Raw genomic sequence first — 6,351 nt, 5'->3', positions numbered from 1 at the left:
CTCTCTTCACACTGTCCATCCATCCTATTCGTGGTCTCCCTCTCAACCTTACACCTCTCACATCAGATCTAGTTTTCTTTTTCACCAATCGCTCATTTTCCATTCTCTCCATATGCCCAAACCATCGCAACACCCTCAGCTCAACTCTACCAGCCATCTCCCGAACAACTCCAGTTCTCCTTCCCACTTCATCATTTCCAACTCGATCCATACGCGTCACTCCACACATACTCCTCAGACACCTCATCTCCATTACATTAAAACTTTTCCTCTCTGCTACACCCATATTCCATGTTTCAGCCCCATATAACGCAGTCGGTACCACAACGCCCTCATACAGCCTTCTTTTTACATCCATTCTAAGCGAACGACATCTAAACACTTTTTTCATTCCTCCCAGAACCTTACCTACTTAATTCATTTTAAACTTCACTTCTGCATCTATTCTTCCATCCACAGCAACATGTGACCCTAAATATTTAAAACACTCTACCTCCTCAAGCAACTCATTATTCAAAACTATTTTCATCCGCCTACCATCTACCAACCTCGTACACTTCATCACTTTACTCATATTCTCATTTACTTTCAATTTCCTCCTTTCACACACCCTTCCAAACTCCTCTATCAACTTTCTCAATCTCTCCCCTGAATCAGCCACCAGTGCAGTATCATATATATATATATATATATATATATATATATATATATATATATATATATATATATATATATATATATATATATGTATATATATATATATATATATATATATATATATATATATATATATATATATATATATATATATATATACCAAACATCCAATTATTGCAAAGGTTTTAGAAAATAATCTTACAACTATACCTAAAAAAACACCTGCATTTATCATTAAAATCATTAGGACTTATTTGTACTGTATATCTAACATGAAGAAAAAAATCAATCACTTAACCATAGCTCAACAGAAACCTTGCAGAAGCTAGAAACTGTATGTATGAGTCACTCAACCGTAGCTTGTGACAGAAGTATTTTAGAAAAGGCACCAATAACTTAAGCAGAAACTATCTTGCACTTCGTTTAGATAGAAACCTTGTAGAAAAAGCACTAGAAAATATATGCATGTACAATTTCTGAAGTCTGATATTGAAAATTCGTAGACAAGGCAATAGAAACCATCTGCATACTTCACTTAACCATTGGTCTCCTCAAAGCTGAATTATATAGACTGCTGGAAATAAGATTAAAATAACAACAAACAATAGAGCTGGAGGGGTAACTTTGTCAGGGGATTGAGAGCTGAAAAATGTTTCACATCTGACTGGAGATTTCCTACAATTAGCTAGGCTACTTATTAATTATCCGGTATTTAATTTCAGCACTCTTGGCTCTACAACCTACCCAAAACTGGCACCTCCAAACCTGGTTCATATTATAGCTATAGATTGCCTGGAGCTATTTCCTCATTACTTATTTTTTTTATGCAGTGAGGTTGGATGGTGAGGATATGGGGAATGTAAGTGCATTCAAGTACTTGGGTAGTGTGATGAGTAAGGATGGAACTTTGGGGGACGAAGTGCGTGAACGGGTACAGCAGGGAAGGAAGGTTGTTGGTACACTGAAAGCAGTGATGAGCAATAGGGAGGTGAGTATGGATGTTAAGAAGTCACTGCATGATAGTATTGTGATCCCTAATGACGTATGGAAGCGAGGCATGGACCTTGCAAGAGGGGAACAAGTCAAGAGTGAGAGCAGTGGAAATGAGTTATTTGAGAGGAGCATGTGGAGTGACGTGGAGGGAAAGGCTGACGAATGAAGAAGGGAAGGAACGCTGTGGGGTGGATGTGGATGTGGTTGAGAAGATTAGGAGAAACACACTGAGGTGGTTTGGACATGTGAAGAGAATGGAGAATGAAAGACTGACTAAGAGGGTGTATGTAGGTGAGGTGGAGGGAGGGAGAGGGAGAGGTAGACCGAGGATGAGGTGGAGGGATGGAGTTGAGAGGTATATGAGGGAGGGGGGGTGAGTTGGGGGGAGGGTAGTCAACTGGTGGGTGACAGCGACTTGGAGGCGTTTTGTCTGCGGCCACCCTTTGCGGTATTAGGGCGTCGGGCTATAGATAGATAGATAGATAGATGTATTCTTCCAGCGTTTTTCTCACACATTACTTTTTTCTCGTTTATTCTGGATTCTCGCACATATACCCTGCAAAAAAGGAAAGTGCTGGTGAATCTTCTGAACTTCTTCATATGCATAATGGGAATGGTTAAGAATGTGGGGAAGATAACACGAGGAATGAGGGTAAGTCATAAAAAAAAGCACGCAGTACTGCATATACATATTTACAAGTGTTTGGGCCAGCTCATTCACCATTCAATCCCCTAGAATCCTGGCTGCAAATCATAGGCATACTCATTCAGACTTACAAGCTCCATGCTAACTATCAGCTCCAATCAGTGTAATCAATGTCAGTATGCTAGGACAGAACATGGATCCCAGACACTCTTCATACACTCCTTCATACAAACTTTTTCCAACCAGCTTGATTTACTGTCACATCTCTATCCTCCTCATAATTTATATAAAAAAAAAAGAAGAAATATTCTGAGACTGCTTGGCCATGTGGGGAAAATGAAGAATGGGAGACTGAATATGAGTCTAAACATGAGTGATGTGGAGGAGGAGACTGAAGATGAGATGGAGAAGTACAGCATATGAGTGAAGGGAATGAGTTGTAGAGGGCAGCCTGATGGCATATGGCAGGGTGACATGGAGGCAAGTCATCTGTGGCTATCCTTTATGGGATGAGGAATTTTGGTGATATATTAAAATATAGAAAAAAATAAATAATGATTTCAATCACTGTCGGCTTTTGCGATGCTTCAGAGCAAAGACTGGTACCTTTATCATATCTGACCAACAGGTAGGGGAAGGAAGAAATTTTGTCCATCTCTTTTGCCCCATGGGGAAGTCTAGTCCTGCAGTAGACCACATACTAACAGACAAAGAAAACGTCATTAATGTCAGGCTTATCACGAGGTCTGAATGAAGGGACAGGGGAGGAACTAGGTAAAGACAATTCCAGTGGAAGAAACATGTCAGGGCTAACTATGCAAACAGTAATGGATAAAGGAAAATCAGAAACACAAACGGTACCACATATGTTTAACTGACAAAGATGCACTAAAATATTCCTCCACACTATGATATACAGCTGTCAATCTACATCCTGATCCCTATTTCAATGCTGGGTATAAACATACTGGGGCAATTGGAACAAGCTCTAAAGAATCCATGATCAAACTATAATCAAACTTAACACCTTTCAGTTGCAAAGGAACTGTGCTTCTAGTTACTCCACCACCATCCTAGTGACAAACAATGCTACACATGCGATACATTACAATTCTGCACACCAATGAATCTTTGCAAAAATACCCTTGCCTAGTATGGAATCAAAAATAATATACAAAATGCCTTCTTCTTCTACACAGATAAACTAAAGGCAATAAAAAAGGAGAAAAACTTACTACTTACTGTGTCAGTCAGCTTCAAGATGAAGAAGCTTCACTTAAATATTGGTCCTCTAACACACCAGTCGAACTGCACTGGCAAAATAATATCTGACACTGTTGAAAAATTCAACTGGTTGTGTCCTGGAGACATGATATGCCTATCATATGATGAACTTCAGTCTGAAAGAAAAATAACACAGTTAACTATTGTATTTACATTAATTTTAGTTTTGGTACTGAAGAGGAGCATACAGTCATAAGAAAAGCTATCATTACCCTTCAGAGCTATCCACTATGACAAAACGACGAAATGTGGAATGACGGGACAGTAAAGTTTGTACCGGTACCGCAAACCCGTCAATGTCGGTTATGTGAGACACAGATATTAGAATTTGTACTAGAGGCAATAAAAGCTAAGTAGATCGTTTGGCCTCTGTGCATAGTCAGTACGATTTAGTATCTGGCCCCGAATTCATTAAATAAAACAAATAACAATGGCGTAGAGTCGGCAACACACATGCAGACGGGAAATGAGTACGTGCACCCATGCCAGACGTATGATGGTATTTCAGCCAATACTAGCCAAGTTAGTAAATATCAATGTAATAATGATATGTATTGCTTTCTACATATAATAAGTGCAGAGCAATATAGCCCCTTGTGTACTCTGTGATGTCTCCATAATGCATAACATGGATATACCACACCCCATCCATATTAACTCTGAAGCATCCATCTGAAGCATTTAACCACCCATCTAAAACAAACAAATGAACTCGCGCACTCCTGCAAGACTATTAAAAAAAAAAAAAAGTCGGTGCCTATAGATTTAATATTCTTCAAAACGATTAATTTGTGGTATTCTGTAGATAATAAGTGTTGAACAGTAGGATAATAATAAACGTGGAGAGTTTCATTATTAATCCCAGGCACGGCACTTAGGGTAATGCAAACATCCAATATCCCCGCCATATGGCTCATTCTTGCTCTTTATTCCAACTCTTGTAATAGGATTCTGATATGGCAACACTAGATAGGGGAGGGGCAAACAGAAAGGACCCGCCCACATAGCCCAGCTAACATTCGCTTTGCATCGAACATTCCTGGGAGTAACGATAGTTTTACTTATGGCTGTACATGTAATGGTCCTGTGCACAGTGAGTGAAGCAGCTGTGTCATCCAGCTGGGAGCCGTAACTCCCCCTATATCCCTGCACTTCAGAGTGGGAAGGACCTGGTCTAACTCTGCTGTGGCACTGCCTACCACAAGGGGACAGTGGATCCCAAAATTGTATATTTGCGTGGTACCGTGCTGCACAAGTTGGATAGTTCCACAGAAGCAATAGCTCTCCTGTGGTGTTAAACAACAACATTCAGTGCAATTAGTACAGTATTGTACATGGCAGATTTCGAAATATATGTTCAGATTACAGAGTATGACATACCTGTAAACACCTAATCTGGAAACAGTGAACAATGTGCTCTCTTTTATGGTAGCAAAAACAATGAACAAGGAACCGTACCAAAATATACAAGATTGTAACTATGGCACACCTATATAGTGATTGAAATACATGTACCAGTATAAACCACTGAGATATGGTTAAACAAGTGATGTGGAGCAATACATTCAGTTATCCCTGAGTCAGGTTGTTAGCATATGATTCTGATAGGATTTCACTGTGTTGCTGTATCTCTTACAAATTAAACACTGAATGCTGGCACCTTCCATTAGATACTTTATGTGACAAATCTACACCGGCAGCTGTTTTGCACAATAAAATGAACCTTCATACAAATTCTTCGTATAAGTTACAACATTCTTCACTTGGTCTTGGTCACGAAGTTTCCATGACCTCATTGATAAGGAAATGGACTCTCCCTGGCACTCCATCATTATTCTGCTCCTTCTTAGCAAAACATTTTGGGACAGTGTTGCATGTATTGGCTGGGTGGATATGGACAAGAGAAAGGACTTCCTTCAGTATGCAAAGTCTTGTACATCAGACTGTATTGACAGAAAATGATTTACTAAACACTCTAGTGCAGTAATTACTTTATATAATGTAAGTGAAACATAATTTAATTTCATGCAAGGCATACTCTTCAGTTCAAGATATTATCCTTTGTAGCTATATGATAAATCGTCTACTTTGGGTATTTCAGGTCAGATTATATTTAGCTTCAGTTACTTTGGCTAGATTAGTTTGGATGAAACAACTGGGGACGGAATGACCTTCTGGCCGAACTAACCTGAAAGCACTAAGTGGCGGATGGCCAGTTGCCACAGTGTGCATGTATACTGTACAGTAATTAATGAGGTTGTACAATTAATGTCTTCTGAACTACCGATACATTAAATACTACACTACAAGATATCAGGAATAATGTCATCTGAAATTAATATACTGTAATAGGAGCAACAAATTAATCTTGGGTAAAACTGCAATGAAATATCCCCATCATTATTTTTTTTTTTTTACCATCAACTGTCAGCACAAAAGGGAGTGTAAAAATGAAATACGCTGGTGTTTTGGTACCAAATTAACCAACCTTTGACTAAGATAAACTAACACTATGAAACCTAGCGTAATCACATCTAACCCTGACTAACTTAACCTGGGATAAAAGCTATCCTATTCTGGATATTTAGTTTGTGCGGTGGGGAATTTACGTAAATACAGTAAGTCATATACCTATAATAACAGGCCATATTGAAGAAACTGAAGCACACATTATCAAGCTTTATCAAGACATTCCTAAGAAAAAAATCAAGGCATATAATATGATCCTTTTAGTATTTATTAAGTGCATTTTCAAGTTTCGATGTTAAAAT

Source organism: Coenobita brevimanus, chromosome 21, assembly GCF_032717465.1.
Source record: "Coenobita brevimanus isolate Jiangsu-jjx chromosome 21, ASM3271746v2, whole genome shotgun sequence".
Lineage (NCBI taxonomy): Eukaryota > Metazoa > Arthropoda > Malacostraca > Decapoda > Coenobitidae > Coenobita > Coenobita brevimanus.
The sequence above is the reverse complement of the archived record's forward strand: the minus strand, read 5'-3'. Positions refer to the sequence as shown.